Here is a 10,039-nt window from a genome sequence, read left to right on the forward strand (position 1 = left end):
TCTAGTTCAATCCCCTTCCTGTAGCAGAAAATCTTCCTAGAACAGTGGTTCCCAAAGTCCTTACCCTGTAAACACGTGTGGGGGAGGGGCAGCAACATGATTGGGAAGAAAACTTACCTGGGGGTCTCTATAGCTCTCTGGAGGGTCCAGGGAGCCTTCAACCCTGTCTTGCAGCCCTCCTGGCAGCTTCAAACTCCTGATAAAAAGGAAAAACAAAACAAAAAAAACACTTCCTGGAGTTTCAAGTTGCCAGCGAGAGAGAGCTATCACAACCTTCCAGCTAAATGTAAAAAACCCATCCTCTGGAGCAGCACAATCATCCCTTAAAGGGGAATGATCCTTTTTCTGTTCCCCTGGTGCCCCACCAGTTTGGGAACCACAGTCCTAGAGCATGTCCAGCAGTTGCGTGTCAACCCTCTGCTTGAAGATCTCCAATGAGGGAGAATCCGCCACCTGCCTTGACAATCTGTTCCTATGTGTGTCTACTCAAACATAAGCCCCATTGTGTTCAATGGATCTTACTCCCCGGGAAGTGTGAATAGGATTGCAGCCTGAATGGGAGAAAAACAGTACAGTTACAAAGATGGCAAAACCAGAAATTTTTATCTTTGCTGTTCTAAACCGGGTAAATTGACACAGTCCTTCATATATTTCACAAATGGAACATGAGGGTATATGAATAAAGGAAAAAGGAGCACCCTTCAAATTTGATTGAATTTCTTTGAGAGGAATATGTGCATACTGAACCTTCATTTATTTCTGTCAACCAAAATATACAGCTCAGCTTCAGGTAAGGTGATAAATTCATGTTAAGTCATATAAGGAATTTTTGTGCATTTCCGTCTGAGCCTTCCTCTTGCAATTTCTTTGGCAAAAATAAAAAAAGGTTGGAATACACAGACAGGAGCTTTTGCTCACTCAGAAGGATGATCTTATCAGCTCATTTTTGTCAATAAAGAAAGAAGTCAATCACTCTTGGAATGCAGTCCCCTTCCTACACACCTGTGTGTAGCCAGCCAGCACAATCACAGAGCAGTTCAATAAACCACACTAATCAATAGGCTGTAAAATGCTGATTTTGGTGGATAAATTGTGAAGGATGAAAAAGTGCCTTCAGATAATCCACTGATCATTGGCATCATATTTACTTAAAGTCGGGAAATGGCTGTGAAGTTTCATACTATTTAAAATGTCGGGAGAAGCAGTGGTTGGGCATTAGGAGGATGGCTTGTCAGACACCTTGAGGATGAAACTGCATAGTTCTGTAAAAATGGATTTTATTGGAGGTGGAATGGATTCACCGCTGCCTTTACTATATTGGGACAAACCCCTTTTAAGCAAGAATTGCTGCAGTGTCTTTCTGAAACTAAAGTTTCCTAAGTATCAAACATTTGACCAGGACACTGCCCATGGTCAGTGGCATAGCTAGAGGGGGTGCAAACACTAAGTTTTGCAGGGAGACTTACCATAGCCTGCAAGTGGCCCCTCTCCCTCCTCTTCGGAGCCATTCCAGGTGGGAGGAGCAAAACACAGGAAAATGCTTTGCACCCCCTCTAGCTACGCTATTGCTCACTGTTCAATGTGCATGAATCGTTTGGTTGCTTAAAAGTCTCATAACTGAATGCACACTCAGGGGAGTGTGAACCCCCGGGGGCTTCAACCCCCTTAGAAACAACCACAACTAATGTAGAGTCTGGGGGATTCGGATTCCAGGATCGAATAAGTCCCAGATGGAGTTAAGCACTTGATTTGATTCTTTCCTGTTACTGGAGATGTGGAAGTGAGTGAAAGACAATGTTGAAGAGCAAAATACACCTTTCAGCTTGTATCCAAATTATGAAACTATCTTCTGATCCTCAGAATGCAACAAACAATTGCTAGTTCCATCCTTGAAAGAGGTGTGAGGGAGTAGGCAAAACTACAAGCTAAGAACATTGTCAATGACGCCTTTTCAGAAACAAGGCCCACTGAGTTGAATGAGTCTTACTCCCAGGTAAGTGTGAACAGAATTGCAGAGACAGTATGCTAAGGTATGCAAAGAACTTTTTTCTTGGATGGTTTGCCAGGGATGCCCACATGCCTAATTCACAGTGACTGCCATCACAGAGAAGAATTCTGTGCCTTAGGGGAAATTACTTCATTTATTACACTTTTATTCCTCCAGCCTAGGACAGTTTGGGGCATTATACATGGGAGGGGGATGCCACTCAATGAACTTAATGGCTAACTGAGGATTTAAACCCAGGCTCCCCCAACCCCAGCTTGACACTCTTATTCAAAGAGTGCCCCCAAAGCACAGAAAGCCACTTTTAAAAACCATTATTCCCATTCTAAGTGCATCTCAATCATATCTGCAGGATCACAAGCTCTCATAAGAGATCTGTACCATCAACATGTTGAATGAAATATGTTACAAGGTCATGTTTGGATTATTAGATGAATGCCAGGTTCATTCCATAGGTGAGTATCCAGAAGCAGGTGGAAACCACTCTTCCAAATTCTGACCTTTGGAAGGAATGTGACATGCAATCAATTGTTATTCAAAACATGAACTAACATGGATTTTAAGGCATGGTATTATTATTATTATTATTATTATTATTATTATTATTATTATTATTATTATTATTATTATTATTAACAGTATTTATATACCGCTTTTCAACTAAAAGTTCACAAAGCGGTTTACAGAGAAAAATCAAATAACTAAATGGCTCCCTGTCCCAAAAGGGCTCACAATCTAAAAAGATGCAAATGAATACCAGCAGACAGCCACTAGATCAGACAGTGCTGGGGTGAGGTGGGCCAGTTACTCTCCCCCTGCTAAAAAAAGAGGAGCACCCACTTGAAAAAGTGCCTCTTACCCAATTAGCAGGGGTTAGAAATGGTAGAAAATTATATCAGAAATGGCTATGTAAGCATCTACTGAAAGCCATATAAGAGTGTGGCTCTGGTCAATAAGATACAGTAACATTTATGCTTCCTATTATATTTCAGTAGATTATGTACTTCTATTCCATTTCAGTGTCTGCTTTAAATGTTCACCACCTCCTCTAAGCTTGCAGGATAGAGTGCAACCTGCTGATTAAAACTGGATTCAATACTGATATTACTTCCCAGTGGCTGTAGGACATTGGAAGTAATCACACTGGTGATTCTCAAAAAGAAACCATTTAAATGAAGGCAGTCATACTTACATCTACAGCTTTCTTTGTAGTTTTCCCTGTCTGGAAGCCAAGACATGGTTTGCAATGTGGCTTGCCTCAGTAGTATGGAAACTGGCGTACTGTGATTTGTTTTCATGCCTGCAAATATCTCCTTTGGATGGAAACTGGTGTAAGATTCTCATATAATACGGAGGGTGCAATCCTAACCAGGACTGCTCAGAAGTAAGTCCTATTGTGTTCAGTGGAACTTACTCCCAGGAAAGTGAGGTTAGGATTGCAGCCTTATACTTCAAAGTTGAGTGTATTGAGAGGTCCAGTTTGTTTGTGTGCCTGCCATCGTGTGGATTTCACACAAGCTCCAAACAGCTTTTGGACAGGGTTTTTTTCCAGACCTACCTTGGGATGCCATGGATTGAACTTGGGACTTCTGCATGAAAAGCCACTGTTCTTTCACTGAGCTATGGTCACACTGCTACACCCTCTAGTTCTTGCAAGTGGGTTATAGTACCCTGATTCATACACCTGGAATACAGTACGCAAAATGGAAATTTTTATCTCTGGAAGGTCAAGTCACATTGGAATCAAGCCACTATTGTCAGTAGTATGATGCCTGAATTATTTATTTACATCAGCGAATGCAGCGAATCTATAATATTTATAGCAGGCTTTCTTCGTCAAACAGGCCTGTGATCCGACCAGCCAAATTGAGCCAAATGGTATATTTCGGCTGATGAACACATCTCTCCATTTGCAGTCCCAAGCAGGCACCAAACAAGATTTTATGGAACTTCTGTCATGCCAACAGTCATAACTAAAATTAGCTAACACTGTTAGACTACCCCAGTAGTTCTCAAACTTTTTTATCTGGTGGCTTCCTTGACCTATTAGGCTATTGGTTGCGGCTCCCGTTTAGGGCTACAATGCTATGCATTGTATAGGGCAGCAGGTTTTTCACAAGGATTCCATGGCTCTCCTGGCTGGTTTCCAAAGCTTCCTGGGGAGACACAGCTCACAGTCTGGGAACCACTGGCCTACTCAGAAGGACATCAGGGTTACATCTATACAGCACGTAGCATTATGTGCAACAAAATCAACCAAAGAAGTTGGACAAGAACTCTGCAGCCTCCTGTTCAATTTCTTAAAGCAGCAAGCATTTTTTTAAACCAGACAGGCAAAGCCTTGGGAGGAAGTTTTGTTCCACTTTCATTATTTAAACCACAGGACACCACATATAGTCAGGAACAAAAACAACAGGCCTTTTGCTAGCATGTGAAGCCAACTCCTTCAGCATGCCTGAGAAGGCAATGAGACATAGGAGCTCAAGGTCTGGAAGCGAGACGAGTGAGCCTGAAGCAACCCAGACCCTGAGGAAAGCGCTGTGCAGCACATGCTCAGCTATAACAGTAAAAGGTGGCAGAAGAAAGCGTCTGGCAGATAGCTTCTGAGAGAAGGGACATATGCTGGGGAAGGCTGCCAAGTGGCACGATGGAGACTTGCAGCATTATTTCTTCAAATGCATCCTATGTGTACTGTTGCCTACAGAAAGCATCCAGCACAGGAGGCAGTATAGGAAGAGCCTATAAAATGCAGAAAATCATTTATGTACATCACCGTTTCTTAATCACTTGTAGGGAAAACAAATCTCAGATCTGTCCATATCTGTTCCTTATTTGGGCTTCTGTGGGTCAAGTTAGCCACTATTCTTGTTTGTGTGCCTGCCCCATTCATGAAAGTGGAAGGGGGGGGTCTACTTATTACATGGGCGAAAGGAGCTGAATCATCTTTCATCTTGCTTTACTTCACAATGCCCAGGTCTCCCCAAATAAATATTGGCTATACAGGTTGGGTATCCCTTATCTGGATGTCCCTTACTCCAAAATATTGAACTTTTTTGAGTGCCAGTGAAACATTTTTTTTTTTTTTGGTGCCTAAATTAATTAAATAAATAAATTGGGCAGGAGGTCTGGGGGCAGGAGGTTTGGTCTAGAGGGTAGAGCCTCCGTCTGCCTGAAGATAACATCCACAAGGTTGCCAGTTCGAGGCCACCGGCACCGTGCGACCTTGAAGCAGCTGACAAGCTGAAGCCAAGCTATTCCATCTGCTCTGAGTGTGGGACGATGGAGGCCAGAATGTGAAGCCAGATCGGAATGAAACACCTTGAATGTAGTGGTTCTTGAAAGAAAGAACCTTCTTTCAATTGTAAAAATCCCTATTTAATAAGGGATTTAGATAAGCCTGCCTATGTAAACTGCCTTGAATAAAGTCTTGAATAAAGACCAAGAAAGGCGTTATATAAATACCTGTTGTTGTTGTTGTTGTTGTTGTTGTTGTTGTTGTTGTTGTTGTTGTTGTTGTTGTTGTTGTTGTTGTTGTTGTTGTTATTATTATTAAATCAACGATCTTGGTTCAACTTGGCTCAACTTGGCTCAACGATCTCCGACACTCTTTCTCTCGATACCGAGCTAAACAAACGCATCGGTAAAGCAGCTACCACATTTTCCAGACTCACAAAGAGAGTCTGGTCCAACAAGAAGCTGACGGAACATACCAAGATCCAGGTCTATAGAGCTTGCGTCCTGAGTACACTTCTGTACTGCAGCGAGTCATGGACTCTTCACTCACAACAGGAGAGGAAACTGAATGCTTTCCACATGCGCTGCCTCCGACGTATTCTCGGCAGGACAAAGTTCCAAACAACACAGTCCTGGAACATGCTGGAATCCCTAGCATGTATGCACTACTGAAACAGAGACACCTGCGTTGGCTCGGTCATGTCGTGAGAATGGATGATGGCCGGATCCCAAAGGATCTCCTCTATGGAGAACTCGTGCAAGGAAAGCGCCCTACAGGTAGACCACAGCTGCGATACAAGGACATCTGCAAGAGGGATCTGAAGGTCTTAGGAGTGGACCTCAACAAGTGGGAAACCCTGGCCTCTGAGCGGCCCGCTTGGAGGCAGGCTGTGCAGCATGGCCTTTCCCAGTTTGAAGAGACACTTGGCCAACAGTCTGAGGCAAAGAGGCAAAGAAGGAAGGCCCATAGCCAGGGAGACAGACCAGGGATAGACTACACTTGCTCCCAGTGTGGAAGGGATTGTCACTCCTGAATTGACCTTTTCAGCCACACTAGACGCTGTTCCAGAACCACCTTTCAGAGCGCGATACCATAGTCTTTCGAGACTGAAGGCTGCCAACTACTATTATTAAATCACAAACTTATGTTTTCGGCACAAATCTTATTTCATGCACAAAATTATTTAAAATATTACATAACATTACTTTCAGGCTATGTGTATAAGGGGGTATATGAAACATAAATGAATGTTGTGTTTAGACTTGGATCACATCCCCAAGATTTCTCATTAGGAATATGCAAGTATTTTGAAATGCAGAAAAAATCTGAGATCCAAAACATTTCTGGTCCCAAGCACTTCGGATAAGGGATGCCCAACCTGTATTATGTTTATGGGCTAGATCCCATTGTCTCTTTGAATCATTTCTCTGAGTGATTTAGATCCATCTAAATCTTCCTTTTGAATGTACACATAGCTGGAAATAGTTTCAAATTTGAAATTCATTAGGCTCACATTGGTAAACCCAATGAACCAAACTAGGGGATCCGTGACACTCCTTCTGTTACATTTCATTTGTTTCCCTGCCTCATGCCTGTCAAGCTGGCTACTCATTAACCAGGTCTGTTTCCTCCCTGTACCTGGGGCACCGCAGAGCAAAATAACAAAGCTATCTATGGCTTACTGCTTGTAGCACTTTAAAAAAAAACAGCATTTTCTGATTAGAAAGAAAGTCATGTGCGAGCACTTGATAAGACAGGGATTTTTTTCCCCCAGTGATGGCAATTAATCAAGATAAATTCTTGAGGATAAAGTCGTGTGTTTAAATCAAGAGTAATAGTCTCTCTAAAATACATACAACCATTTAATCACATTAAAATATCTAATATGAAAAGAAGCAGATGACATTGCTAAATAAAGGCATTTAGAAAATTCTGGATGGAAATGCATCTGCGGTTAGTTATATCAGGGCTCATGTGACTTGGAAAGGGACGGATGAACTGGGACATCGGAGGAACAGTTTCACACTGGGATTGTGAATGCTGACAGGTGTATCTGCATAACTATGGGAGACAGAAATATGGTCTCCCCAAGGACAGTATTTCCCTGTGCAGGCAAATAATGTGTTTGGGGAGGGTAGAGGGCCAGGCTGTGGAGCGCATCAGGGGATTGAGCCTGCCAGCCTGCTCATGCTTGCCTGACGAGCATTCCTGCTCATCAGAGAGGGAAAATATAACTAGGACTATAGGGAATCTCCATTCAGATAGGAGACTGTCCTTAATATTTGGAATGAGCTTTTAAACCCTGTTGGCCTTAAATCATGTTGCTGGTTCATGATTTGAGCTGCAACCCTACACATTCTTGCAATGTTGCTATAATGCGCATACACACATGTCTACCACTATATATGTATACAGGGCCTCTGAGAGGAATTTTATCAGCGGGTACGTTTCTTTGGGTCCTTTTGCAAAGGGGGAGGCATGAAGCAGAGTGGGGGAGGGTGGTGATGGGCAAGAAGAATGGGGGCAGGGAGGGGCAAAATAGGTTGGGGGGAAGGTGGAAACTGCTGGAAAAGTCTTCTGAGCCCTGGTCTACCCACCCATGTAGCATCGGAAGTTAGATACTGTAATACCCAAGCACACTCCTAAGCATTTATGGATTGCAAGTAGTTGCGGCTGAATGCTTGTGGTAGTGTCCCTAGCATGCCATGTAGGCAACAAATCTGAGTGAAAACACAAGATCCCAGGAGATTTCTGGGCCCCTCCTTTGGCTCCTGGGTCCCTTTTTTGACCCTGGGCCCGAGTACAAATGACCCCCTTTACCCCCCTCTCCTAGGCCCTGTTGTATGTATACACCCAATCATGGGTCAGATTAAACAAATTAGGGGAATTTATACTTGAGCGAGAGAGAGTTGTGTGCCGGTTGACTGGATAATTTTGTTGGCATCCTTCAATCTCAGAAGACTATGGTATCACGCTCTGAATGGTGGTTCTCAAACAGCGTCTAGTGTGGCTGTAAAGGTCGATTCAGGAGTGACAATCCCTTCCACACTGGGAGCAAGTGTAGTCTATCCCTGGTCTGTCTCCCTGGCTATGGGCCTTCCCTCTTTGCCTCTTTGCCTCAGTCTGTTGGCCAAGTGTCTCTTCAAACTGGAAAAGGCCATGCTGCACAGCCTGCCTCCAAGCGGGATGCTCAGAGGCCAAGGGTTCCCATTTGTTGAGGTCCACTCCTAAGACCTTCAGATTCCTCTTGCAGATATCCTTGTATTGCAGCTGTGGTCTACCTGTAGGGCACTTTCCTTGCACGAGTTCTCCATAGAGGAGATCCTTTGGGATCCGGCCATCGTCCATTCTCACGACATGACCAAGCCGACACAGGCGTCTCTGTTTCAGCAGTGCATACATGCTAGGGATTCCAGCTCATTCCAGGACTGTGTTGTTTGGAACTTTGTCCTGCCAGGTGATGCCTAGGATGCGTCAGAGGCAGCGCATGTGGAAATCGTTCAGTTTCCTCTCCTGTTGTGAGCGAAGAGTCCATGACTCACTGCAGTACAGAAGTGTACTCAAGACGCAAGCTCTGTAGACCTGGATCTTGGTATGTTCTGTCAGCTTCTTGTTGGACCAGACTCTCTTTGTGAGTCTGGAAAACGTGGTAGCTGCTTTACCAATGCATTTGTTTAGCTCGATATTGAGAGAAAGAGTGTCAGAGATTGTTGAGCCATGGTATACAAAGTCATGGACAACCTTCAATTCATGCACAGAGATTGTAATGCAGGGAGGTGAGTCCACATCCTGAACCATGACTTTTGTTTTCTTCAGGCAGTTTGTCAGTCCAAAGTCTTGGCAGGCCTTGCTAAAACAATTCATGAGCTGCTGGAGATCTTTGGCACAGTGGGCAGTGACAGCTGCATTGGCAAAAAGGAAATCATGCAGACTGGATAGTGACTGGATAGTGGCGCAAATAACCTACAATTAGGCTAACATAGGGGTATCAAACTCCTTTCATACAGTGGTCTGAATAGCATTCATGACTCCTGCTGAGGGTTGGAAGTGATGTCATTAAGCAGGTGATGAACAGAAATAATCACTTTTTTCCTAACTTGGAAACTGATTAGCTGCAAATGTCAGAAGTGGAAATATGCAAATCTTGATCACATTTTCAAGATACAGGACAGCTCAACGATCATACAGGATGCCCTTTCAGCAGTGATGCCTTAGCACGGCTCAGTAGCTGAGAGCAACTGATGGTGGTGGTGGTGGGAGAGCCCAACTGTTATGTGGCCTGGATAAAGAGCTTCCGTGGGCTGCATCTGACCCATGGACCTTATGTTTGACACCCCTGGGCTAACAGTAACCATAAAACAGATTTATTACATACAGAAACAAGGAAAATGCAATTTTTAAGTTGTGCAGATGTTTAAATGATTGTGGATGAAAGAGTATTTGTAAATAGCCCCGTTTGGAAAGGCACAGGCTAAGCGAGAGAGGGAACAAAAGAAAGGCTGCCCGCTGGGTTTCCTCCTCTAGAGATGACCCAACAATAGAAAGGGAAAAAAAAATTAAAACAAGCACTGGGGAATGGAGGACTTTAGAAGGGTGGGGGTGCTGTTATAGGGGTTATTGGGAGAGAGGAGAAGCAAAATTATCTTCAGAGGCATCTCTAAAGGCAGTGGCATCCAGGGTGGAGTCTTTGTGACTTAATGTGATGTTGTGACGTCACTTTCAGATTCTCCCAGAGAAGGAGGCAATGGTGGCAGCAGTGACTGTGATCTGGCTGCCAGCTTCTCCTTCGGAGGCTCTTG

The sequence above is a fragment of the Tiliqua scincoides genome, chromosome 2 (genome assembly GCF_035046505.1).
Source record: "Tiliqua scincoides isolate rTilSci1 chromosome 2, rTilSci1.hap2, whole genome shotgun sequence".
Classification (NCBI taxonomy): Eukaryota; Metazoa; Chordata; class Lepidosauria; order Squamata; family Scincidae; genus Tiliqua; species Tiliqua scincoides.